Source organism: Ornithorhynchus anatinus, chromosome 12 (genome assembly GCF_004115215.2).
Source record: "Ornithorhynchus anatinus isolate Pmale09 chromosome 12, mOrnAna1.pri.v4, whole genome shotgun sequence".
Classification (NCBI taxonomy): Eukaryota; Metazoa; Chordata; class Mammalia; order Monotremata; family Ornithorhynchidae; genus Ornithorhynchus; species Ornithorhynchus anatinus.
Genome location: NC_041739.1, coordinates 1843199 through 1870367, shown reverse-complemented (window position 1 = coordinate 1870367; position 27169 = coordinate 1843199). Strand labels below are relative to the sequence as shown.

General features: G+C 54.5%; 1 long non-coding RNA gene across 2 annotated transcripts; it reads right to left on the bottom strand.

Moving 5' to 3' along the window:
- Positions 1–14573: 14573 nt before the first annotated feature.
- LOC114815434 lies at positions 14574–25618 on the bottom strand. Of its 2 annotated transcripts, none has more exons than XR_003763206.1 (4): positions 25106–25618; positions 15592–15688; positions 14991–15137; positions 14574–14814 (listed from the first exon to the last, which is right to left on the bottom strand). It is a non-coding gene; the product is annotated as an uncharacterized LOC114815434 (long non-coding RNA). The 2 variants fall into 2 exon arrangements; XR_003763207.1 differs by lacking the exon at positions 25106–25618 and adding an exon at positions 16700–16877.
- Positions 25619–27169: the final 1551 nt, after the last annotated feature.

Sequence of the window (27169 nt, the reverse complement as noted above, 5' to 3'; positions counted from 1 at the left end):
GAATAGGCATAAAAGCCCGGCCCCTGCCTTCAAGAAGCTTACGGTCTATCGGGGAGAGGGACAAACCCTTCAGAGATATGGGGAGCAGGGGGGAGAAACTGAGTCAGTTGGTTGAGCGCCGCCAGAAGACAAATAAATGAATGTGAGGAATGAATAGAAACCGTCTCTGCCTTAAAGCAGGAGGTGAGTCCTTGCAGAGACGCGTCTTGTGGGAAAATCGTGATGTAGTAAGCACCGGTTCTCTAACGATGAGGGGGTTGGGGGAGGTGGATGGGAAATGATGGTGTTTGTTAAGCACTTACTATGTGTTCTAAGCACCGAGGGTTCTCAGTTGGACGCAGTCCCCGTCCCACGGGGGGGCTCACGGTCCCCATCCCCATTTGACAGATGAGGGAACTGAAGGTCGAGGGAAGTGAAGTGACTTGCCCGAGGTCACGCAGCAGACGAGCGGCAGAGCCAGGATTAGAACCCAGGTCCCTCTGGCTCCCAGCCCCATGCTCTCTCCACCACGCTACAGCGCTTCTCAATACCACCTTGACTCTGTCAATTCTTGTCTTATGCCGTCGAGTCGTCTCCGATCCGTAGCGACGCCCTGGACTCATCTCTCCCAGAACGCCCCGCCTCCATCTGCAATCGTTTTGGTAGCGGATCCAGAGTTTTCTTGGTCAAAATACGGAATACATATCTATGTCAATGTTCATTCATTCATTCCATCGTATTTATTGAGCGTTTACTGTGTGCAGAGCGCTGTGCTAAGCGTTTGGGAGGTACAATTTGGCAACAGATAGAGGCAATCCCTACCCAACAGTGGGCTCACGGTCTAGAAGGGTTATGTCCATCACCAGCAGAACGTTTCACACCCTGGCCATTCGTTCTTATTTTAGTGAATTTGATACTGTGAAGTTGCCCAGATACAAATAATCACAAAATCCAGTGTAATGCTGCCTAATGCAGTGAGGCTGAAGCCTGCACAGGGGGAAGACATTCACTTGGATCCAAAACTCCGTATCATGTCACAAACCGACGGCACGGGGCCAGATATGAAAGCGGAAAAGTAGAAGGTAGAGAAGCGGTGTTGGGAATCAGAAGGACCTGGGTTTTAATCCTGGGCCGCTTGGGGGAAAGTCAGGGGTGATGGATTCGTTCAGTGGTATTTATTGAGCACTCAGAGTGTGCAGAGCACTGTACTAAGCGCTTGGAAAGTACAATTCAGCAACAAAGAGAGACAATCCCTACCCGACAAGGGGCTCACAGTGTAGATGGCCCCTCACCGCCCCACCCCCCCTCCACCCCCCCCCCGATCTCCCTAAAATGACTTTCCCTGCCCCCTCCTGTCCGGCTGTCCCTCAGGAGAACTGGAAGGACTGGACATTGAGAAGCAGCGTGGCTCAGTGGAAAGAGCCCGGGCTTGGGAGGCGGAGGTCATGGATTCGAATCCCAGCTCTGCCACCTGTCAGCTGTGTGACTGTGGGCAAGTCACTTCACTTCTCTGGGCCTCAGTTCCCTCGTCTGTAAAATGGGGATGAAGACAGCGGCTCCCGTGGGACAACCTGATGACCCTGTATCTCCCCCAGCGCTTAGAACAGTGCTTTGCACGTAGTAAGCGCTTAACAAATGCCAACATCATTATTATTATTACATTCCCCTGCCCCTCCCCACACTGGTCTTTAGAGTTGAAGTCCCTCCCCGGAGTTCCCGGCGGCTCCTTCATTCCTTCAGTCGTATTTATTGAGCGCTTACTATGCGCAGAGCACTATACTAAGCGCTTGGGAGAGTGCAATACCACAATAAACAGACACATTCCCTGTCCACAACAAGCTTACAGTCTGAGGGGGGGGGAGCGGAGGGGCTCGGCGCTCTCTTTCTCATTGACTCGGGGACCCCAGAGCAGAGATTCTTTCCAGGCCGCAGCCTGAACTCTGTGACGCTACTGGAACGTAGCCCAACTCGCGGCAGCGGCAACCGGACCTGCACGGACTGGTCCAGACCAGAAAGGACGGCCCCAGGGAGCAGCGACTCCCAGCACTTGGCAGAGATCTTTGGTGCCAACTCTGTAATAACGATAATAAGAATTTAGCGCTTAGTACAGTGCCCGGCACATAGAGAAGCAGTGTGGCTTAGTAGAAAGAGCCCGGGCTTGGAAGTCAGAGGACGGGGCTTCTGTTAAGCCCGTCAGTGGGCAGGGATTGTCTCTATCTGTTGCCGAATTGTCCATTCCAAGCGCTTACTACAGTGCTCTGCACATAGTAAGCGCTCAATCAATACTAATGAATGAATGAATAATCCCGGCTCTGCGACTTGTCAGCTGTGTGACTTTGGGCAAGTCACTTAATAATGTTAATAATGTTGGTATTTGTTAAGCGCTTACTATGTGCCGAGCACTGTTCTAAGCGCTGGGGTAGACACAGGGGAATCAGGGGAATCACTTCTCGGGGCCTCGGTGACCTCATCTGTAAAACGGGGATGAGGACTGTGAGCCCCAAGCGGGACAACCTGATCACCTTGTATCTGTCCCAGTGCTTAGAACAGTGCTAGACACATAGTAAGCGCTTAACAAATACCATCATCATTATTATTATTATTATTTTAGCAAGTGTTCAACAAATACCATAGTTATTAATGATAATTGTGCTATATATTAAGCACTTATTACGTGCCAGGCACTCTAGTAAGCGCTGGGGTAGATACAAGCTAAACATGTTGGACGAGAGTCCGTGTCCCACATTCACAGTCCTAATATCTCCGTTTTACAGATGAGGAAACTGAGGCACAGAAGTGAAGTGATTTGCCCAAGGTCACACAGAAGACAAGCCGGGATTAGAATCCAGGTCCTTCTGAGTCCCAGGCCAGTGCTCTATCCCCTAGGCCACGCTGCCTCTCTGTGCCAAGCACTGCCCTAAACGCTGGCATGGTGGCAAGCTGATCAGAGATGAGTCACAGCCCCTTCCCGGATGGGACTCCTAGCCTGAGAGGAAGGGAGACCAGAGATCTTAGACCTATTTTGCAGATGGGAAAGCCGAGGCCCGGAAGCGATTGCGTCTCGCCCAAGGACACACAGAGGGCCAGTGGTAGAATTGGCGGAGAAGCCACACACGGCCTCGTGGAAAGAGCCCAGGCCTGGGAGTCGGAGGTCCCGCGTTCTAATTCTGACTCTGCCGTTCCTTTTCCGTGTGACCTTGGGCAAGTCACTTAATTTCTCCGTTCTCCAGTCACTTCACCTGCAACATGGGGTTGAAGACCCCGGGCCCTGTGCGAGACGGACGGGTAATGCGACCTGATTATCTTGCAGCTACCCCGGCGTTTAGCACAGGGTCCGGAACCGAGTAAGCACTTAACAATTATCCTTAAAAAAAAAAGGCCACCAGGACTAATAATAATGTTGGTATTTGTCAAGCGCTTACTATGTGCAGAGCACTGTTCTAAGCGCTGGGGTAGATACAAGGTAATCGAGTCGTTCCACGTGAGGCTCACAGTTAATCCCCATTTTCCAGATGAGGGAACTGAGGCCCAGAGAAGTGAAGTGACTTGCCCACAGTCACACAGCTGACAAGTGGCAAGAATACCCTGTCCCGTCTTTCACCGAGGCCATCGGTGGGAGCGAGTGGTTGTGGACAGTCGAAGGGGCTAGAATCAGGGAAGACTGAGACATGACGGAAGGGATCTTTCAAGCGTTTAGTACAGTGTTCACCACACAGAAAGCGGTCAATAAATACGATTGATTGATTGATTGATTGGGTGAATTGGCAAAGGCGGGTCTTTCCTGCAGGGTGTTCCAAGGCAGCAGGCAGCTCCCTCCGTTTGCCAGCAGAGGGCGCCTGGAGCCCAGTGGCGGAATACGGCGCTGTGATTGGTCAGCGCGCTCTCCTTAGGCTCGCGCTGGAATAATAATAATTAATTAATGATGGCATTTGTTAAGCGCTTACTATGTGCAAAGCACTGTTCTAAGCGCTGGGGAGGATACAAAGTGATCATGTTATCCCACGTGGGGCTCACAGTCTTCATCCCCATTTGACAGATGAGGTCACTGAGGCCCAGAGAAGTGAAGTGACTTGCCCACAGTCACCCAGCTGACAAGCGGCTGAGCCGGGATTTATAATAATGTTGGTATTTTGTTAAGCGCTTACTATGTGCAGGGCACTGTTCTAAGTGCTGAGGGAGATACAGGGTCATCAGGTTGTCCCCCGTGAGGCTCACAGTCTTCATCCCCATTTTACAGATGAGGGAACTGAGGCACCGAGAAGTGAAGTGACTTGTCCACAGCCACCCAGCTGACAGGTGGCAGAGCCGGGATTCAAACCCATGACCTCCGACTCCTAAGCCCGGGCTCCTGCCACTGAGCCACGCTGCTTCTCTAATCGTGCTTATTGACCGCTTAATGTGTGCAAGTCTGTATTAGACTCGCGCTGTGTTAGACGCCAAGGGCGTCATTCATTCGTACTTCTTGAGCGCTGACTGTGTGCACAGCACTCTCCTAAGCGCTTGTAAAGTACAATACAGCAATAAAGAGAGACAATCTCTGCCCACAAAGTAGGCACGGTTCGGCACCTCTGAGATAACAGTAATAATGATTATGATATTTGTTAAGCCAGGCACTGTTGTAAGCACTGGGGTAGGTACAGGTCAGTCAGGTTAGACACGGTCCCCGTCCCACATGGAATTCACAGTCTTAATGCCCGTTTTACAGATGCTCTTTCCACTAGGCCATGCTGCAGTAGTGGCTTCAGGATACGATATCATCGCCAGTGGTGTTTATTGAGTGCTTACTGTGTGCAGAGCGTTGTTCTTTGCACTTGGGAGAGGACAAGTGCTTGGGTGGAGAGGAAGGGATGGGTCCTAGGGGTGTCGCGAAGGTAGAACGCACAGGATTTGGTAACCGACTGGATAGGTGGGTTGAATGAGAGAGCTGAGGCGAGGACAATGCTAAGGTTGTGGGTTTGTGAGTTGGAGAGGATGGTGGTAATAATAATAATAATAATAATAATGGTATGTGTTAAGCATTTACTATATGCCAAGCACTGTTCCAAGCACTGGGATAGATGCGGATAATCAGGTTGTCCCACGTGGGGCTCAAACTTTCAATCCCCATTTTACAGATGAAGTAACTGAGGTCCAGAGAAGTGAGGTGTCTTGCCCAAGGTCACACAGCGGACAAGTGTCAGATCCGGGATTAATAATCATGTCCTCTGACTCCCAAGTCCGAGCTCTTTCCACTAAGCCACACTGCTTCCCGTATTGTCTATGGTGTTGGGAAAATTGTTGGGGAGGAGAGGGTTTGGGCAAAAGTCCGTTTGGGACATGGAACTTGAGGTGCTATTGGGACGTTGAAATAAAGACGTCCCTGAAGCAGGAGGAAACGTGAAACTGCAGAGGGGAGATGTGTCAGGGCTAATGAGGTCGATTTGGGAGTCATCCGTACCAAAATGGTAATTAAAGCTGTGGGAGCCGGGGAGCTCCCTCAGGGAGTTAAAGTGAGGAGAGAAGAAGATGCAAAACTGAGGCTTAAAGAACCCCCACAGTTAGGGGGGGTGGGAGGAAAAGGTGAAGCCGTTGAAGGAGACAGAAGTGTTGGCCGGAGAGATTAAGAGCAGAACCAGGAGAGGACGGTCAGGAAAACTGAGGTTCAGTTGTGTTTCCAAGAGGAAGGGGTCGTCCACGGTGCCGAAAGCAGCTGAGAGGTCAAGGAGGATTAGGATGGAGCAGAGGCTATTGGATTTGGCAAGGAGAAAGGCATCGGTGACTTTGGAGAGGCCAGTTTTAGTGGAGTGAAACGGGGGCGGTTTGCAGGAAGTTGGAGGAGAGGAAGTGGAGACAGAGTGCAAACTGCCAATTTGAAGAATTGGGGCAGGAGTGGGAGGAGGGAGCAGTGAGATCAAGGGAGGGATTTTTTTAGGGTAGGGGAGACTTGGGAGTGTTCGAAAGCAGCGGGGAAGGAGCCGTTGGAGAATGAGCGGTCAAAGATGGAGGTCAGGGAAGGAGGCAGAGGGTGTGAAGGCATGGGGTCGGAGACGTTGAGAGAGGGAGTAGATTTTTGAAAGCAGACAGGAGATTATCCTCCTGAGAGATGGCAAGACAGATGAGGTGGGGATGGGGGTGGTTGGAGGGAGCTAGGGAGGCCAGGGAAGATCCCGCTTCATGGTTTTAATTCTGTCCAAGTAGACGACGAGTTCAGTTGGGTGAGGGAGTTGAATTTACTGGAGTTGAGGGTGGAGATTTGCTATTCGAGAGAGGAGGTTGGGTAGGCCCATCTCCTCCAAGAGGCCTTCCCTGACTAAACCCTCTTTTCCTTTTCTTCAGTTGCCTCTTGCGTCACCCTGACTTGCTCCGTTCATTCATCCCCCTCCCAGTCCCACGGCGCTTATGTACATATCCGTAATTTTTTATTCATATTAATGTCTCCCTCCCCCTGTAGACCGTAAGCTCACTGAGGGCGGGGAACGTGTCTGTTATAGTGTACTCTCCAATGGGCTTAGTACAGTGCTCTGCACACAGTAAATGCTCAATAAATACGATTGACTGAGACCAAACAGGGTAGAATGGATCCCTATTCCTCCTCCCGCTGCCGCTCTTTGCCCGTCCTTGAGGGCAGGGAGCCTCGGTCTTGCTTCTGGTCTACTCTTCCCCAGTTAGTACAGACGGCCTTGCTCCAAGAGACCCAGCCCCAGTGGACCCGGGGCCCCAGAGAGCTGGGTTGAGGAGCCGGGGGACTTCAGGTGGTGAACCCGTCTTTCTTGTCGTGTCCGACCCGTAGCCACACCACGGACACATCTCTCCCACGACGCCTCGCTGGTTCCGGTAGCGGATCCAGAGGATTTTCCTGGTAAAAATCCGGAATTGGTTGACCATCGCCGCCTTCCGTGCAGCAAACTCGAGTCTCCGCCCGTGCTGCTGCTGCCCAGCACGGGGGAGTTTTGACTTGTGGCCGACGGCCTGCCACTCGCTAGCCCCTGCCCGAGCTAGGAATGGAATGGACAGGACTCCACTTGACTCTCCTTCCAGTAGCCAAGACTGGTAGAGGCCTGGAAACTCTCCAGGTGCCACCCTGGGAGGGGCGTGTTTTTTTGGAGAACCCCAAAAGAAGTGGCTATCCTGACTCTGGCTCCGTCCGGGTCGGGGCATGCACTTCTGCGTCTGTAATTGTGGAATCTATCTGGGCTCTGCAGCTCTATAAAGTTGTCTAGAGATAATAATAATCAATAATGATGACCAAATAATTAATATCAATAATAATCAAATAATCATCTGTTAAGCCCTGACTTTGGGCCAGGCACTGTACAAAGTACTAGAGTAGATACAAACTAATCAGGTTGGACACAGACCCTGTCCCACAAAGGGCTCGCAGTCTTAATCGCCATTTTCCAGATGAGGTCACAGAGACACAGAGAAGGGAAGTGACCGGCCCAAGGTCACACAGCAGACAAGTGGCAGAGCCGGGATTAGAACCCAGGTCCTTCCGACTCCCAGGGCCGGGCTCCGTCCACTAGGCCACGCTCCTTCTCCGGACGTCCCTAGCCACATACCCGTACTGTGTACCTGGGTATCTGCTGAGGCTACGATGCAACCCCCAGCCTCGAAGGGGCTGCCTCGAACGGCGGAGCCCGCCCTTGGGCAACGGACTGACCCTTGGGAGGTGGGCTCCGGACTGGCCCTTCCAGCCGGCCCGAGACCTCGCCGCAAGCCAGGGGTTAGTAGCTTCGGTGTTGATTAGGTGTTTACTGTGTGCAGAACACTGTGCTCGATTCTAGGAAAGACTACAGAGGTAAAAATGAGACCCGGCCCCCAGTCCTAGTCTACAATTAAGGGACAGGTAAGGGATGACGGACTCATAAGGAAGGGTGAAACAATATAAAAGACACAAGGGCACCCATGAAACTCACAAGAGGGCTGGAGCCTCGCAGCTGGGGGAACAGAGTTTGGGGCTCTTCGCGGATTAGAGACCAGCAGTCACGGCCGCAGCTCCCCGAGGTTCCCAGGGTGGAGACGGCCTCCCCGCTCCTCACCCTCTCCCCGTTTCTCTCCCTCTGGGGCGGCCCAGGCACCAACCCAAGGCGCGGCCTCCACCGAATAGCTTTGCGACGGGGGGAAAGGCTTGGGGAAAAATGCAAATTGCTGCCTAGGAAAAGCCACCCGGGCATCTCTTCTCTCTTTCCACTCGCGTGACATCTGGCAGGTTTGGGGAGCAGTGTTTGAGGAACAGCCGGAAAGGGGGCGGAGACGGTCCAGCGACCTCAGGGAAGTAACCGGGCCTGGGAGTCGGGGGGCCCGGGTTCTAATCTCAGCTCCCCGCCACTGCCTGCTGGGTGACCTCGGGCCAGTCGCTTAATCTCTCTGGGCCCCTGTTCCCCCAGGTACAAAACGGGGGTAATATCCCCGCTCTCCCTCCTTCCTAGCCTCGGGTGGTACAGGAACCGTGTCCAAGGTGATTCTCATGTATCTAACCCAGCATTCAACACAGATTCGACGCATAATAAATACGATAATGATAGTAATGATAATAATAGTAAATGATAGCTGGGTATCCCACAGTCGCCTAGTCTCGGTCTCCGGTTCTCTCGGTTATTGGGCGCGCATGGGCCCACGTGCCATGGGTGAGGTTGGGCAAGGACCCTTTCTCCCACACACGCACCCCCGGTGGACTCCCCGACGGTGTCGCTCTCCCCGGGGAGGAAGGGACCTCGCTTTTCCGCGCGGCGTCTCCTGGATCCCCCCACCGCCCTCGGCTCCCCCATAATAACAGTAATCGCGGCGTCGGTGACGCACACGCTCAGTGGCCGAGCCGGGAGCCGGTTCCCGCCGTCGGCGGGGTGATGGGGAACTTGCCCAGACAAGCCGGTGGCCCCGGCGGCACGACGAGGGACGGTGGTGGGCGTGGGAGCCCGCTGGCCCGGCCCAGTGCCCGGGGAAGGCAGAGTCACGGGACGGAGGTCGGAGATGGCCGGGGTTCGTCCTGCCCCTCCGGTGAGATGAGACGGGGGCCAGCCTCTGGCCCCCGACGAGAAAGGCAGCAGTCGAGGGACCGAAAGCCAAATCGCTGATGGTTTCCATCTGTCCGTCTTCCCGACGCCCTAGGCGGAGACCCAACCCAAACCCGGGGCTCGCCACTGAGGTAGCGGTACGTATGCAATCCGAGAGCTCTCGCTCGGGCCCGCTGATTCTGAGACAGATAGTAGTGATCGTGGTGTGGATTCAGCGCTTACAGGGTGTGCCGAGCGCTGTGCTCCACACCGGGGTGGGTACGGGTCATCGGATTGGACACAGCCCCTGCTCCTCACGGGTGTCCCAGCCTGAGGGGGAGAGCAGGGATCTTAGACCCCATTTTACAGAAGAAGAAACAGAGGCTCAGAGAGGGCAGCTGACTTCCCCGAGGTCACACAGCAGGCCCCGAGCCGAGTGGGGATCAGAACCCGGGTCTCCTGATTCCTGTTGGATCATGCCGATCGAAGTTACTGCGGGGGGAGGCGGGCGGAGGAGGGGTCAATCAATCAATCAATTGTATTTATTGAGCACTACTGCGTGCAGACTGTACGCTCCCCTCTAGACTGTAAATCCCTCTCTAGACCGTTAAGTCTGTTGCTTATTGTTGTATTCTACCCTCCCCGGTGCTCAGAACAGTGCTCTGCACCCAGTAAGCGCTCAATAAATACGATTGAATGAACGATCTGTATTATAACAGAGTTATAATAGGCACATTCCCCGCCCACAGTCTAAGAAGGGTTCAGTCTGAGGCAGCTGCCCAGGCGCAGAAAGGTTAAGCCGATCCTTTATCGGAGGAGAATCACCCAGGTGGCCCCCTGAGGACCGTCTGGCGGGAAGGGCCTAGAAGCGCCTAGATCTTCAGGCCGTTTTGACCCTTCAGGGTCGGTGGCCGCGGAGGCCGGGGGCTCCTTCGATCAGCAAGCAGAGGGCAGAGCCGGCATTCCCAAATCGGGGTTGCTGGAAGCGAGGCGGCCGCCTGGCCCGTGGGAAAGAGCGCTGGGATGCCAGTCGGGGAGACGGAGCCCCTAAGCATCCCGGTCACCCTCTTCTCCGAGGTTCGGGGGTGGGGAGGGGCCGGACCAGCTGTGAGGCTACGGCTCAGACACCCGCCGTCGTAGCCGCTAACACCCACCGGCTCCTCCGCGCCAGGCGTCGCGTCTACCAACCTTATTGGACTCCCCCCCGAGCGCTTAGTGCAGCGGAACGGGGACGGGGCTGCCGAGAGCCAGGAGACCTGGACTCTAAGTCCATCTCTGCCCCGTCCTGCTCAGTGACCTTGGGCAATTTTCACTTAACCCTGAAGCAGCATGGTCTGGTGGGGAGAGCCCGGGCCTGAGAGTCAGAAGGGCGTGGGTTCTAATCCCGGCTCTGCCACCCGTCTGCCGTGCGACCTCGGGAGAGTCACTTCACTTCTCTGTACCTCGGTTCCCTCACCTGTAAAATGGGGATCGAGACTGTGAGCCCCACGTGGGACGGGGGCCGCGTCCAACCTACCCCGGCGCTTAGAACAGTACTTGACACCTACTAAGCCCTTAACATATGCCATCATTTTCGTTATATTAACCTCTCTGAGCCCCCGTTTCCTCATCTGCAAAATGGGGATAAGAAACCTGCTCTCCCTCTTTGATTGTGAAACAGGGATAGGGACTGTGTCTGATCAGATTATGTTGTATCTGGGGTATTATTAATGTTGTTATTATTCCTGTCTGGCAGGGCTGAGCTCAGAGCTTTACCTGCCAGAAACCTCTAGCTTCCTAGAATGGAGATTTGCTCTCTGTCAGCAACTCCTTTTTTGACATACTTTCCTGAAAGGCTGCCTGCTGGGAAGCCACACAGTTTGGGGTTTTCCTGCTGTTTGCTGGGGGACGGGAAGGTACGAGGAGCAGCGCGGTCTAAGCGGATAGAGCCGGGCTCGGGAGTCAGAAGGACCAGGGTTCTAATCCCGGCTCCGCCACTCGTCTGCTGTGTGACCTCGGGCGAGTCACTTCCCTTCTCTGGGCCTCAGTTCCCTCATCTGTAAAATGGGGATTAAGGCTGCGAGCCCTGTGTGGGACAGGGACTCTGTCCAACTCGATTATCTTGTACCAACCCCAGTGCTCAGAACAGTGTCTGGCACATTGGAAGCACTGAACAAAAACCATAATTGCTATTATTATTATGTGCATTTACAGCAATTGATAGCGGCAGAGTCCCTCGGTGTCTTGGGCAGCTTTAGAAGGCTTATAGTTAAATCTCATTTATCCTTGTCCAACCAAACCCTTGAGGAGCCTACCAAGGAAATAAACATTGTTATTATTATTATAGTTGTTAAGTGCTTATTAGGAATCAAGCACTGTTCTAAATGCTGGGGTAAATGCAAGTTCATCAGGTTGGACACAGTCCCCCTTGCAAATGGGGCTCAGGGTCTAAGCAAAGGGAGGACTAGGTAATTAATCCCCAGTTTACAGTTGAGGACACTGAGGCACAGAAAAGTTAAGTGACCTGCCCGTGGTCACCCGGCAAGTAATTGGCAGAGCTAGGGTTAGAACCATACCCTCAGTGGACTTTCAGTGTGAGGGGACACAAATCTACAGCGTTCAGTAGGTAAAAAGCGAGAGGTGCTAAAAATGAGAGCCCCACCAGACTGTAAGCTTGTTGTGGGCAGGGGGCGTGTCTGTTATATTCTATTGTATTTTCCCAAGTGCTTAGTACAGTGCTCTGCACAGTTAGCGCTCAGTAAACACGATCGACTGACCCACCAAGTGAGTAAATCCTCGTTATCCGCATGAGGGCGAAAGGTGTTTTAAAATGGATAGGAAGGTTGGGCAACTAATCAGAGAGTGTCTCCCGGAGGAGGAGGCTCCCTGGATCTCTGCATGCGTGTCTGTGCGTGCCCGCGCTACAGCCTGGGGTCCCCTCCTGCCCTCCTCCCGAGGTACAGGCCAACCAGTTGGGCAAGCCTTCATTCTTCTTGGCCAACTCGCCTCCATCCTTCATTTCCTCTTGATTACAGTGTTGACCGCCCAGCGCGTAGGATCGGCGGAAAATAGTTTGTTAAAATGATAGCCTCGTAATTTAAGTCAAATGTTGGTCTTGTAAGCCGAAGTTGAGGATGCCACCTCCTCCTGAGGCCTCAGAAAGAGAGCTGTAAATCAGATCAGCTGACTAATCAGGGTCAACCCCCGGGATGGACCTCGACAGGGAATGGAGGACACGTGCCGCCCGTCGGACGCGCCGAGCCACTCGCGGCGAAATTCATCCCCGCCTGCCGAGCCCCTGGACCGACGGGGCTGCGTTTTGCAGAATTTAAAGTAGAACAAGGTGGTGGTAATAATCTTCATCATCATAATTATAATTGTAATAATAATGTTGGTATTTGTTAAGCGCTTACTATGTGCCGAGCACTGTTCTAAGCGCTGGGGTAGACATAGGGGAATCAGGTTGTCCCACGTGGGGCTCACAGTCTTGATCCCCATTTTACAGATGAGGGAACGGAGGCACAGAGAAGTTAAGTGACTCGCCCACAGTCACACAGCCGACAAGTGGCAGAGCTGGGATTCGAACTCATGAGCCCTGACTCCAAAGCCCGTGCTCTTTCCACTGAGCCACGCTGCTTCTCTAATTGTAGTAAATATGGCATTTGTTAAGCACTTTGTTAAGGTGGTAGTAACAATAATTCTAATAACAATTATTATGGTATTTGTCAAGCACCATTGTGAGCACTGGGGTAGATACAAGGCAATCAGATTGTCCCACTTGGGGCTCACAGTCTTCATCCCCATTTGACAGATGAGGTAACTGAGGCCCAGAGAAGTGAAATGACTTGCTCAAGGTCCCACAGTAGACAAGCGATGGTATTTGTTTGTTAAGCAGCGTGGCTCAGTGGAAAGAGCGTGGGCTTTGGAGTCAGAGGTCATGGGTTCAAATCCCGGCTCTGCCACTTGTCAGCTGGGTGACTGTGGGCAAGTCACTTCACTTCTCTGGACCTCAGTTACCTCATCTGTAAAATGGGGATTATCTGTGAGCCTCTCATGGGACAACCTGATTACCCTGTATCTACCCCAGCGCTTAGAACAGTGCTCTGCACATAGTAAGCGCTTAAGAAATACCAACATTATTATGTGCCAAGCACTGTTCTGAGCACTGGAGTAGATCCAAGGCCATCAGGTTGTCCCACGTGGGGCTCACAGTCTTCATCCCCATTTGACAGATGGGGTCCTGGGACACAGAGAAGTTAAGTGACTTGTCTAAAGTCGCACCGCTAAGTGGCGGAGTCGGGATTAGAACCCACGGCCTCTGACTCCAGTGCCTGGACTCTAGCAACTGGGCCATGGTGGTTCTGGGGTAACAGGTATCCCTTTAGCAGCAGCCTGGCATAGTGGTAAAAGCACAGGCATGGGAGTCAAAAGGTCATGGGTTCTAATCCCAGCTCTGCCACTTTAAGGGCCCAGAGAAGGTATTGCCTTGGGCAAATCGCTTCACTTCTCTGGGCCTCAGTTACCTCATCCGTAAAATGGGGATTGAGACTGTGAATCATAATAATAATTATGGTGTTTGTTAAGCACTTACTATGTGCCAGGCACCTTACTAAGCACTGGGGGAGATAAAAGATAATCAGGTTGGACCCCTGTCCCACATGGGACTCACAGTCTTAGTCCCCATTTTAAAGATGAGGGAACTGAGGTGCAAAGAAGTGAAGTGGCCTAGTGAATAGAGCACGGGCCTGGGAGTCAGAAGGACCTGGGTTTTAATTCTGGCTCCACCACTTGCCCACGATATCAAGCAAGTCGCTTCACTTCTCGGTGCCTCAGTTCCCTTATCTGTAAAATGGGGATTAAGACGGTGAACCCTGTGTGGGACTGTGTCCTGCCTGATTAGCTCGAATCTACCCCAGTGCTTAAAATAGCGCCTGGCACATAGTAAGCGCTTTACAAATACCATCATTATGACTTGCCCCAGCTCACACGGCAGGCGTGACAGAGCTGGGATTAGAACCGAGCTCCTTAATAATAATAATAATTGTGGTATTTGTTACGCATTTACTATGTGCCAGGCACTGTACTAAGCGCTGGGGTGGATACAAGCAAATCGAGTTGGACAGTCCCTGTCCCATGTGGAGCTCAGTCTCGATCCGCCCAGGCCTGTATTTTAGCCACGCTACTTCTCGGCCGTTTCTAGGTAGTTTTGACCTCTGCTTTCCAAGCTGGTTCTTTTGAAAAAGGTAGGGAACGCTGAAAAATGTGGCTCTCAGGCAATCTTTCAGTTCTCCTGCCACTATTCATTCATTCAATCGTATTTATTGAGCGCTTACTGTGTGCAGAGCACTGTACTAAGCGCTTGGAATGTCCAGTTCGGCAACAGAGAGAGACCATCCCTGCCCAGTGATGGGCTCACAGTCTAAAAGGGGGAGACAGGCAACAAAACAAAACAAGTAGGCGTCAATACCATCGAGATAAATAAAATCATAGATATAGATACATCATTAATAAAATAGAGTAATAAATAATCTATACAAATCTGCACAAGTGCTGTGGGGAGGGGAAGGCAGTAGAGCAGAGGGAAAGGGAGCGTTCAGTCTGGGAAGGCCTCCTGGAGGAGGTGAGCTCTCAGTAGGGCTTGGAAGAGGGGAAGAGAGTGAGTTTGGCGGATGTGAGGAGGGAGGGCGTTCCGGGTCACTGTTAGGACGTGGGCCGGGGATCAACGGAGTATTTTGGCTCTTCCGGTCTGTTTGCTTTCACCAGGTGGGAGGGCTTTGGGGTGAGGTTCTGGGGCCTGAATAAGAAATCCGAATGCATTTTTCTGGAGCGCGGGGTCACCGGGAGCTGTCCTCAGGCAGGTCAGTTGGGTCCAAGGTGATCGACCCTGACAGGTTTTCAACAAAAGGAACAGAAAACATCTCCACAGTCCAGACCCCGAGGTGCTGGGGTGAGTAGAAGCTAATCAGATTGGATACAGTCCATGTCCAACCCGGGGCTCACGGTTTTATTCCCCATTTCACAGATGACGGAACTGTGGCACGGAAAAGTGAAGTCACTTACCCAAGGTCACACAGCAGACAGGTGGCAGAGTAGGGATTAGAACCCAGGTCCTCTGATGCCGCAGGCTCAGGTTCTTTCCTTTAGGCCACATCGTTTTTTTAGGTCACGCTGTTACGTCTGCTTGCCCTCATTCTGTTTTTGAGGTCCCTCAGTTGGGAAAAAAAGGAAATTTTCATGGTCAAGTGTTTTCCGCTAGCAGTCCGTGGCCAACCCCGCTAGCAAAAGAGACGGTGAAAACGGCTGTGATCTTCTCTCCAACCCCCGGGGGTCTGTGGGAACCTAATAATAATCATAATAATCGTATTTGTTAAGCACTTTCAATGGACACTGTACTAAGCGCTGGGGCAATTTGGGTCGGACACAGTCCCTGTCCCACAAGGGGCTCACGGTCTCACTCCCCATTTTCCAGATGAGGTAAGGGAGGGCACAGAGAATCGAAGTGCCTTAACCAAGGTCACACAGCAGACGAGGGGCGGTGCGGGGATTAGAACTCATGACCTTCTGACTCCCAAACCCGAGGTGCGGTCGTAGCCAGCCAAGTACGGGCCGATTTGACGCTTTGCCTACTTTGGGCGGAGCCAGCACAAGTAGGCTGGTTTACCTTTGGGTTCTGCTCGGCATCCCTTTCCGGCGCTTCTAATACCCTCTTGTTTCTGGGTCACGGTCAAAGCTGCACCTTTGGAAATTCAGCTCAAGGCCTGCAGATATAAAATAGCTTAATTCAGGCACAGAACTTAGTTGGGTGGTCAGCGAGTCACGGGAGGGGGTGGGGTTAGTGCTCAGAGGAGAGGGGAGCCGGGCCCGAATTCATCCATCAGCAGTATTTACTGAGCACTAACTCCGTGCAGAACACTCTACTGAGCGCTGGGGGACGATCAGTAGATGTAGTAGACGTGATCCCTGCCTTCGTGGATTTTAAAACGTAGGAGGGGAATCGGATACTAAAAGGATCGGCAGATAGGCGGAAGAGATGGAGAATAAAATACGCACCCAAGTGCTGGGTGGGATACGAGTACCTAAATTAGGCGATGTGGAAATAATAATAATAATAATAATAATACTGGTATTTGTGAAGCGTTCATTCAATCGTATTTATTGAGCGCTCACTGTGTGAGGAGCACAGTACTAAGCGCTGGGAAAGTACAATTCAGCAACAATACGTGCCGGGCACTGTATTAAGCGCTGGGATGGACACAAGCGAATCGGGTAGGATGTCACAGTCCCTGTCCCACGTGAGGCCGACAGTCTCGATCCCCATTTTACAGATGAGGTTACTGAGGCCCAGAGAAGTGAAGTGACTTGCCCAGGGTCACACAGCCGACGAGTGGCGGAGCCGGGATTAGAAACCATGTCCTCCTGACTCCCAGGCCCGGGCACCAGCCACTACGCCACGCTGCTTCTCTATGCTTAAGTGGCAGTGGGTGTGGGGGAAATAAAATGGGGGAGAGAAGTATTTAGTTCAAGAAGTCTTCCTGTAGGAGGTGGGCTTTCAAAAAGGCCTTGAGGCTGGGGAGAGCCGTGGTCGGCTGGATGTGAAGAAGGAGGGGGAGGGTGGAGGCGAGAGATTGGTGAGAAAGACAAGAATAAGGCACAGTGAGTAGGTTGGTTTAAGAGGAGTGAAGCGGGGGAGCCGGGGAGGAGTGCTTGGACCAGCGTGGTGGAAATTTGGAGGAGAGGAAGAGGCAGATGGTCGAAGAGGAGGAACTCACAGGATTTGGTGACACACTGAGGATGGGATTAGAGAGAGAGAGGAATCCGTGTCACAGGCTTCAGAGACAGGGAAGATGGCGGGCTCGTCATTCATTCCAGCGTTCGATCGTATCTGTCGAGCGCTTACTGTGTGCAGAGCACAACGCCCGTAGAAAGTACAGTTCGGCAGCGGAGCGCGACAATCCCTGCCCGCAACAGGCTCACGGTCTTAAAAGGGGGGAGACAGACATCAAAACAAGTAAACTCAGTAGCAACGATGTAAATAAATAGAATTATAGATACATGTACACATCAGAACAAGTAAAGAGCCAGGAATATAAATAATTAGAATTATAGCTGTGTACCTATATACGCAAGTGATGTGGGGCGGGGAGACGGGGGTAGAGCAAAGGGGGTGAGCCGGGGCGATGGGGAGGGAGAGGAAAAGAGGGGCTTAGTCTGGGCAGGCCTCCTGGAGGAGGCGAGCCTTCAGTAGGGCTTTGAAGGGGGGAAGTGTGATTGGCGGATTTTTGTCGAGCGTCGGGAGGAGGAAAAGCGAGGAAAAACGGAGTTAGTTTTGGACGTGTTGAGCCTGAGGTGCGGGTGGAACGGCCATACAGAGATGTCCTGGAGACACGGGGAGAGGCGAGACCGCGGAGGGGGAGACAAGTCACGGCAGGGGCGGTGGATCGGGGAATCCTTCCCGAGGAGGTGGTAGTTGAAGCTGTGAGTGTAGATGAATGAATGAATGAAAGATGAAATATCCATCCATCAGTGATATTCACTGAGCGCTTACTTGTGCGGAGCCCTGGACTGAAAACTTGGGAGAGGACACTGTAATAATAATGATAATAATGTTGGTATTTGTTAAGCGCTTACTATGGGCGGAGCACTGTTCTAAGCCCTGGGGTAGATACAGGATAATCAGATTGCCCCACGTGAGGCTCACAGTCTTCATCCCCATTTTACAGATGAGGTAACTGAGGCACAGAGAAGTTAAGTGACTTGCCCACTATAGCAGACTATCCCTGCCCATGTGGATTTTACAGTCTAGTGCGGGGGGAGAGGGGTGATACGATAAATTACAGAGAGGGGAAGAAACGGAATAGTCATTCATTCGGTCATAATTAGCGAGCGCTCACTGTGTGCAGAGGTGTAAGGTCGGAATGTAAGGTCGGGTCTTGTCCCGCCATCTTTGTCCGTCAAAAAGCAAACGCCTCTTCCAGAGGGTTTTCCCAGCTTCCTTGTACCCCACACTCCCAGGGTGGGGGTCCAAATAGAAATGAGCGTAGCTCGAGATGGAGACCCAGAACCAACCTTGAAGGACCACCCCCCGCCCCCGTCCCCCCCTCCCCCCCCCCCCGGTGATAATAATAACGGTATTTGTTAAGCACTGGGGTGGATCCAGACATAGCGGGTTGGACACGATGCAGAGCCGGGAGGGGCCGGGGGGTAGGGGGAAAGAGAGGGAACTATGTAGAGAAGCAGTGTGGTTCAGTGGAAAGACCACGGGTTTAGGAGTCAGAGGTCATGGGTTCGAATGCCAGCTCCGCCACCTGTCAGCTGTGTGACTTTGGGCAGGTCACTCACTTCTCGGTGCCTCAGTTCCCTCATCTGTAGAATGAGGATGAAGCCTGTGAGCACCACGGGGGACAACCTGATCACCCTCTATCTACCCCAGCACTTAGAACAGTGCTCGGCACACAGTAAGCGCTTGACAAATACCATTATTATTGCCCCGGGGGGTCCCTGTGGGACCCTCTCTCCCCGCCCAGGGGGTGGCTGCAGAACTCTCCCAGTAATAATTATAATATTTGTTAAGCGCCTACTATGTGCCTGGCACTGTGGTGGCTACAAGCAAATGGGGTTGGACATAGTTCCTGTCCCACGTGGGGCTCACCGTCGCAATCCCCATTTTACAGAGGAGGTCACTGAGGCCCAGAGAAGTGACCTGATTTTCCCAAGGTCACACAGCAGACCAGTGGCAGCCCGTGAAGAGCCACAGACATCTAGACCCCTGGGACTAGATCCTGGGACTCTGTCCCACTTAGTAGGCTTGCTGGGAGCCTCCTTCGGAGGCAATTTGGATATCCAGGCCCAAGCGGGGCAAACCAAGGCTCTGAAATTGTACTTCCCAAGCGCTTTAGTACGGTGCTCTGCACACGGTAAGCGCTCAGCAAATACGACTGAATGAATGAGGAGGAGGAAGAGGAAGAGGAGGGGTTCTTGGGCCTGAAGTGAAGAAAGACAAGGCGGGTCTGGACACAGCCCGGGTGGGCGGCGGGGAGGTAAAAATAACCTTATCTCCGAGGCCCCGTTTGAGCTCCGGGAGTTTTCCCAGGTCTGATGGATTCTCCCTGGTTTCTCTCCGGGATCTGTGGGATTTTCCACGCCTCCAGCTCTCCCCGCTCACCCTTCCCGGATTTGGGAACAGAGGCGGAAGCCTAAAATCGGTGCGTAATTTCCACCTGGATTTCAAACTCCTCAAGGGCAGAGACCACGTGAAGCAGCATGGCCTGGCGGAAAGAGTCCGGGCCTGGGAATCCGAGGACCTGGCTTCTAATCTAATCTAATCTAATCTGATCTCTGCCGCCTGTCTGCTAGGTCACCTTGGGCAAGTCACTTAACTTCTCTGTGCCTCAGTTACCTCATCTGTAAAATGGGGACTAAGACTGTGAGCCCCAAGTGGGACAACCTGATTACCCTGTATCTACCCCAGCGCTTAGAACAGTGCTCTGCACATAGTAAGCGCTTAACAAATACCAACATTATTATTCTCTGTGACTCAGTCACCTCATTTGTAAAATGGGGATTAAGATTGGATGAGCTTTAGAGATTGTCTCAATTGCTGTATTGTACTTTCCCAAACGCTTAGTACAGTGCTCTGCACACAGTAAGCACTCAATAAGTATGACTGAATGAATGTCCTCCTCTCCCCTCCCTGGGAGGGAATGTGAGCTTGTTGTGGGCAAGGATTGTCACTCTTTATTGCTGTAGTTTCCCAGTCGCTTAGTACAGTGCACTACACACGGTAAGCGCCCAATAAATGTGATTGAATGAATGAATGAATGAATATCCTCCTCTCCCCTCCCCAGGAGGGAATGTGAACTGGTCGTGGGCAGGTTTTGTTACTCTTTATTGCTGTATTGTACGTTCCCAAACGCTTAGTTCAGTGCTCTGCACACAGTAAGCGCCCAATAAATTGGAATGAATGAACGAGAGAAGCAGCGTGGCTCAGTGGAAAGAGCCCAGGCTTGGGAGTCAGAGGTCATGGGTTCTAATCCCCACTCTGTCACTTGTCAGTTGTGTGACTGTGGGTTGAGAAGCAGCGTGGCTCAGTGGAAAGAGCACGGGCTTTGGAGTCAGAGGTCATGAGTTTGAATCCCAGCTCTGCCACTTGTCAGCTGTGTGACTGTGGGCAAGTCACTTAACTTCTCTGTGCCTCAGTTACCTCATCTGTAAAATGGGAATTAAGACCGTGAGCCCCACGTGGGACGACCTGATTCCCCTGTGACTACCCCAGCGCTTAGAACAGTGCTCTGCACATAGTAAGCGCTTAACAAATACCAACATTATTATTAAGTCACTTGGCTTCTCTGGGCCTCAGTTACCTCACCTGTAAAATGGTGATTAAAAACTGTGAGCCCCATGTGGAACAACCTGATAACCCTGCACCTCCCCCAGCGCTGAGAACAGTGCTCGGCATGTAGTAAGTGCTTAACAAATACCTCCATTATTATTATTATTATTAGTCTCGGTGCCTCAGTTCCCTCATCTGTCAAATGGGGACTAAGACTGTGAGTCCCTCGTGAGACAACCTGACTACCTTGTATATCCCCCAGTGCTTGGCACATTGTAAGTGCTTAACAAATACCACTGTTATTAATAATAATAATTTTGGTATTTGTTAAGCACCTACTATGTGCCAAGCACTGTTCTAAGCGCTGAGGGGATACAAGGTAATCAGATTGTCCCACGAGGGGCGCACAGTCTTCATCCCCATTTTCCAGATGAGGTCACTGAGGCCCAGAGAAGGGAAGTGACTTGCCCAAAGTCACACAGCGGATAAGTGGCAGAGCCAGGATTAGAACCCACGACCTCTGACTCCCAAGCCTGGGCTCTTTCCACTGAGCCATGCTGCTTCTCATGATGATGATGACGATGATGATGATGATGATGATTTATTGCCATTGTTCTTGTCTGTCCGTCTCCCCCGATCAGACCGTAAGCCCGTCAAACGGCAGGGCCCGTCTCTATCTGTTGCCGACTTGTTCATTCCAAGCGCTTAGTACAGTGCTCTGCACATAGTAAGTGCTCAATGAATACTGTTGAATGAATGAATGAATGATGATGATGATGAATGAATGAATGAATGTTCTTCCCTTCCTGGGAGGGACTGTCAGCTGGTCGTGGGCAGGGACTGTCACTCTTTAGTGCTGTAATGTACTTTCCCAAGCGCTCAGTACACAGTCAGCGTCCAATCAATACGCATGAGTGAATGAATGAGTGAATGAGTGAGTGAATGAATGAATGAATGAATGAATGAATGAATGAATGAATGAATGAAGGAGCGCCGCGCGCGCGAGCTCCTGGACTAGCGCAGCGCCCGCGTCCCACCATGCCCTGCGAGCCGGGCCGCGCATGCGCGCGAGCGCCGGACTACAAGTTCCAGAAGGCCGTGGGAGAGCAGCACTGAGCATGCGCCGTCCCCCCCCCCGCCCCCCGACCCCGGCCGCGCAAACCCGAAGGTCGGTGGCGCGCTCGGTTCGGATAATCGGCTCGCCCACGGCCGAGGCCGGCGCGGAGGCAGGGGGATGACTTCCCGGGCCATCGACGAGCCCAAAGAATCATCATCATCATCATCATCATCATTTTAAAAAATTAAAAAATATAAACCTCCCTTCCTCTTGTCACGAAAACAGCATGGCCTATTCAATTCAATAGTAGCAGCCTGGCTCGGTGGCAAGAGCCCGGGCTTGGGAGTCCGAGGTCATGGGTTCGAATCCCCACTCTGCCACCTGTCAGCTGGGTGACTGTGGGCAAGTCACTTAAGAGCACGGGCTTTGGAGTCAGGGGTCATGAGTTCGAATCCCAGCTCTGCCACTTGTCAGCTGGGTGACTGTGGGCCAGTCGCTTCACTTCTCTGGGCCTCGGTGACCTCATCTGGAAAATGGGGATGAAGACTGGGAGCCCCACGTGGGACAGGCTGATTCCCCTATGTCTACCCCAGCGCTTAGAACAGTGCTCGGCACATAGTAAACGCTTAACAAATACCAACATTATTATTATTACTTCCCTTCTCTGGGCCTCAGTGACCTCATCTGTCAAATGGGGATGAAGACTGGGAGCCCCACGGGGGACCACCTGATGACCCTGTGTCTCCCCCAGCGCTTAGAACATTGCTCTGCACATAGTAAGCCCTTAACAAATACCAACATTAGTAGTAGTAGTAGTAGTATTTATTGAGCGCTGACTGTGTGCAGAGCACTGTACTAAGCGCTTGGAATGGACAATTCGGCCACAGAGAGAGACCCTCCCTGCCCGACGACGGGCTCACGGTCTAAAAGGGGGAGACAGGCAAGGAAACAAAGCAAAACAAAAACAAGACAGCATTATTATCAAGCTAAATAGAATCAAGGGGATGTGCACTTCATTAAAATAAAAGGGTGATAAATAATATATGCAAATGTGCACAGTGCTGAGGGGAAGGGGGAGGAGAGGAAAGGGGGTGCTCGGCCTGGGAAGGCCTCCTGGAGGAGGTGAGCTCTCCGTAGGGCTTGGAAGAGGGGATCCACCCCAGCACTGAGTGCAGTGCCTGGCACGTCGTAAGCACTTAACAAATCCCATAATTATTATTAATATTACGTGGGAGCGGGCCTGTGTCCAATTTGATAAACTGGTATCTACCCCAGCGCTTAGAACCGTGCTTGACACATAGCGCTTAAGCTGCTTGAGAAGCAGCGTGGCTCAGTGGCAAGAGCCCGGGCTGGGGAGTCAGAGGTCGTGGGTTCTAATCCTGCTGCTGCCGCTTGTCAGCGGTGTGACGCTGGGCAAGTCGTTTCACTTCTCTGGGCCTCAGTTCCCACAGCTGTAAAATGGGGATGAGGCCCGTGAGCCCTACGTGGGACCCCCTGATTACCTTGTATCTCCCCCAGCGCCGAGAACGGCGCTTGGCACATAGTAAGCGCTTAACAAATGCCATCATTATTATTATTCTCTGTGCCTCAGCAACCTCATCTATAAAAGGGGACTTGAGACTGTGAGCCCCGCATGGGACAGGGCTGTGTCTGCCCTGATTTGCTTGTATCCACCCCAGCGCTTAGTACAGTGCCCGGCCCATAGGAAGTGCTTAACAAATACTAAAATCATTATTACGATGATGACGATTGGTTGGGAGAGGGACCGTATCCAATCTGATAAACATGTATCTACCCCAGCGCTTAGAACCGTGCTTGACACATAGGAAGCGCTTAAAACAGGTAATAATTATTAATAGTTTGAAATGTTAGCCAAAGCAGGGAAAATCCCATGAGGAGAGCATAGCGGGGGCCCTTCTTGGGTGCAGAATGCTGTACTGGGCACCTACTTGGTGCAGAGCATTGTACTGAGTACCTACTGGGTGCAGAGCGCCGTACCGGGTGTAGTGTGCTGTACTGGGCACCTATTGGTGCCGAGCGCTGTACTGGACACCCCGTCGGGGACAGAGCGCTACGCCACCGATCCTCAGTCAATGGGTCGTATTGTTTGAGTGCTTACTGTGGGCAGGGCACTGTACTAAGCATTCACCTTTTGTGTGCCGGCTGCTGTTCCAGGCACCTCCTGAGTCCAGAGCACCCAGTGTACGCAGAGCACGTTGTAATAATTATCATTAATGATAACAGTAACGATGGCGTTTGTTAAGCGCTTACTTCATGCCAGGCACTGTACTAAGCGCTGGGGTGGATCCCAGCAAATGGAGGCGGACACAGTCCCTGTCCGGCTCACAGTCTTCATCCCCATGTTCCAGATGAGGTCACCGAGGCCCAGAGAAGTGAAGCGACTCGCCCACGGTCACACAGCAGACAAGCGGCGGAGCGGGGATTAGAACCCAGGACCTTCTGACTCCCAGGTCCGGGTTCTACCCCCAGGGACCCTACCACAGCCTCCGTCCGCAGTCCGGGGCTTTGGAGGCCGGTGGCTTTCACTATGTGTCCAACCCGATCGACCTGAATCCGCCCCAGCGCTTGGCGCAGAGTAAGCGCTTAATACAGAGAAGCAGCGTGACTTAGTGGAAAGAGCCCCGGCTTGGGAGTCAGAGGTCGTGGGTTCTAACCCCGGCTCCGCCACTTGTCTGCTGTGTGACCTCGGGCGATCCCGTCACTTCTCTGGGCCTCATTTACCTAGTAAGTGCTTAACAACTCCCAACATTATTATTATTAAGAATACCATCACCATCATTATCATTTTTACTAAGCACGGTGGCTTAATGGCAAGAGCCCGGGCTTGGGAGTCCGAGGTCATGGGTTCTAATGCCGGCTCCGCCGCACGTCTGCTGGGTGACCTTGGTCAAGCCGCTTCGCCTCTCTGGGCCTCAGTGACCTCATCTGTCAAATGGGGATTTAAGACTGGGAGCCCCACATGGGACAACCCGATGACCTTGCATCTCCCCCGGAGCTTAAAACAGTGCTTGGCCCAGGGTAAGCGCTCAACAGATTCATTCAGTCAATAGGGAAGCAGCGTGGCTCAGGGAAAAGAGCCCGGGCTTGGGAGTCTGAGGTCACGGGTTCTGATCCCGGCTCTGCCACTTGTCCGCTGTGTGACCCCGGGCATGTCACTTCACTTCTCTGGGCCTCAGTTCCCTCATCTGTACAATGGGGATGAAGGCGGTGAGCCCTACGTGGGACAACCTGATGACCTTGTATTCGTTCAATCGTATTGATCGAGCGCTTACTATGGGCAGAGCACTGTACTAAGCGCTTGGAACGTCTAGTTCGGCAACAGATGGCGACAGTCCCTGCCCGATAACGGGCCCCCCAGTGCTTAGAAGAGCGCTTGGCCCACAGCAAGCGCTCGCGGCTCAGTGGCAAGAGCCCGGGCTTGGGAGTCGGAGGTCACGGGTTCGAATCCCGGCTCCGCCTCTCGTCAGCTGTGTGACTCCGGGCGAGTCACTTGACTTCTCCGGGCCTCAGTTCCCTCATCTGGAAAAGGGGGATGAAGTCTGTGGGCCGCCCCCGGGGCAACCCGATGACCCCGAATCCTCCCCGGCGCTCAGAACGGTGCCTGGCACGTAGGCAACGCTTCGGAATGCCATCACTGTTATTGTTAGTCGCATTTATTGAGCGCTTACTATGTGCAGAGCGGCGTACTAGGCGCTCGAGTATGTACATAACACATATATCTATACGTGTCGAGTATACGACCGATCCCATGATGATGACGGGTCTTACCAAGTGCAGGCCGCCGCCGGGGACGTCCAGCCGGGTCCCCTGGGTCCGTCCGTCCTGGAGAGGGGGGACGCGGGGGGGGGGGGGTCCCCCGTGTCCGTGCGTCCCGGAGGGAGGGGATCTGTGTCCGTGCGTCCGGCTGGCGTGGAGGGCGGGGACGGAGGGTCCCCTGTGGCCGTGCATCCTAGAGTGGGGGGACGGAGGGTCCCCTGGGTCCGTGCGTCCTGGAGGGAGGGGGAGGGAGGGTCCCCTGGGCCCGTGCATCCTGGAGGGAGGGGACAGGGGGTCCCCTGGGTCCGTGCGTCCTGGAGGGAGGGGGAGGGAGGGTCCCCTGGGTCCGTGCGTCCTGGAGAGGGGGGACAGAGGGTCCCCTGGGTCTGTGTGTTCGGGGGGGGGGGTAAGGGAGAGTCCCCTGTGTCCGTGCGTCCTGGGGGGGGGGGACAGAGGGTCCCCTGGGTCCGTGCGTCCTGGAAGGGGGGGACAGAGGGTCCCCTGGGTCCGTGCGTCCTGGAGGGGGGGGGGACAGAGGGTCCCCTGGGTCTGTGTGTTCGGGGGGGGGGGGGTAAGGGAGAGTCCCCCGGGTCCGTGCGTCCTGGAGGGGGGGGGGAACAGAGGGTCCTCTGGGTCGGTGCGTCCTGGAGCGGGGGAGGGCCGGAGGGTCCCCTGTCCGGCTGTCCGGGAGGGCGGGGGCGGGGGGCTCCCCTGCCCGGCAGTGGGGGGGAGAGGGACCGGGGGTGGGGGGCGGCCCCGGGGCGTCCCGGCCTCGGGGCTTGTCGGCCGCGGGAGTCCGGGCCCGGAGGAGGAGGGGGCGGAGGGGGAGGCCGCAGTCGGGCTCGGTGAAGCATTGTGGGGCGCGCTGGGCGAGCCGAGGAGCAGCAGCAGCAGCAGCAGCAGGAGGAGGAGGAGGACGACGACGACGACGACGACGACGAGGGGCTGGGCCTGCGGGCGGCGACGACGACGACGACGACGACCGGGAGGAGGAGGAGGAGGAAGGGGAGCTGGAAAGATGCCGGCGGCCGGTCCTGGCAGGGGCAGCGCGGGCCGGCCGAGCGCCGGGCCCGTCCCCGCTCCTCCTCCCTCGCCCTCGTCCTCGTCCTCGTCCCCGGCCGGTCCCGGGGGGTCGGGCCCGGGCCGGACGACCCCCGGGCCCCGCTGACCGGCGGGTCGGGTCCGGCCCGGCCGCCCCCCCGCCCCCCGCCATGAAGAAGACCCGCAGCGGCACGCTTCGCAGAGCCTGGCCCAGCTCCGACCTGTCGGACCGGGCCTCCGACCGGCTGCGCTCCCGCAGCGAGAGGGATTACCGCACGCACAAGCCCGGGCCCGGACCCGGACCCGGACCCGGACCCGGACCCGGACCCTTCCTGGCCCCCGCCCCCCGCGCCTACCTCACGGCAGGTGGGTGGCCGGACGGACGGGACCCCCGGGACCCCCGGACCTCCCCGGCCCCACCTGCGGCCCCCGCGGGACCGGCCGGTCCTGGGGGGGGCGGGGGCGTCGCGGTCCCGGCCCCTTCCCCGTGGGGCGGCCGGACGGGGGGAGGGGGGGGCCCGGGATGGGGGGGGGGCGGCCGCTCCGGCCACCATTTTGAACCTCGACCGGTCAGCGCCCCCCCGCCCCCGCCCCGGGAGGGGATGGACGGACGGATGGCGGGGCCGGGGGGGCCTGGGCTCCCTGGACACGGGTGGTGGGGGGGGGGGTCCCCCATCCCGACGGCGAGCACGGCCCGCCCTCACCTCCCCTTCCCGATCTTCCTCCCGGGGGCGGCGGGGTGTGGGGGGGTGAGACAGACCGACCCCCTCCCCCCCCCCGTGGGTGCCCACCCGGGTGGGCCTTACACCCCCACCGACCTCCTCTGCCCTATGGGTGCCCACCCGGGTGGGCCTTCAGACCCCCCACCGACCCCCTCCCCGCGAGGGTGCCCACCCGGTTGGGCCTCAGTCTCCCACCGACTCCCTCTCCCCCATGGGCGCCCACCCGGGGGGGCCTTCAGACCCCCGCCGACCCCCTCCCACCTACGGGCGCCCACCCGGGTGGGCCTTCAGACCCCCACCGACTCCCTTCCCC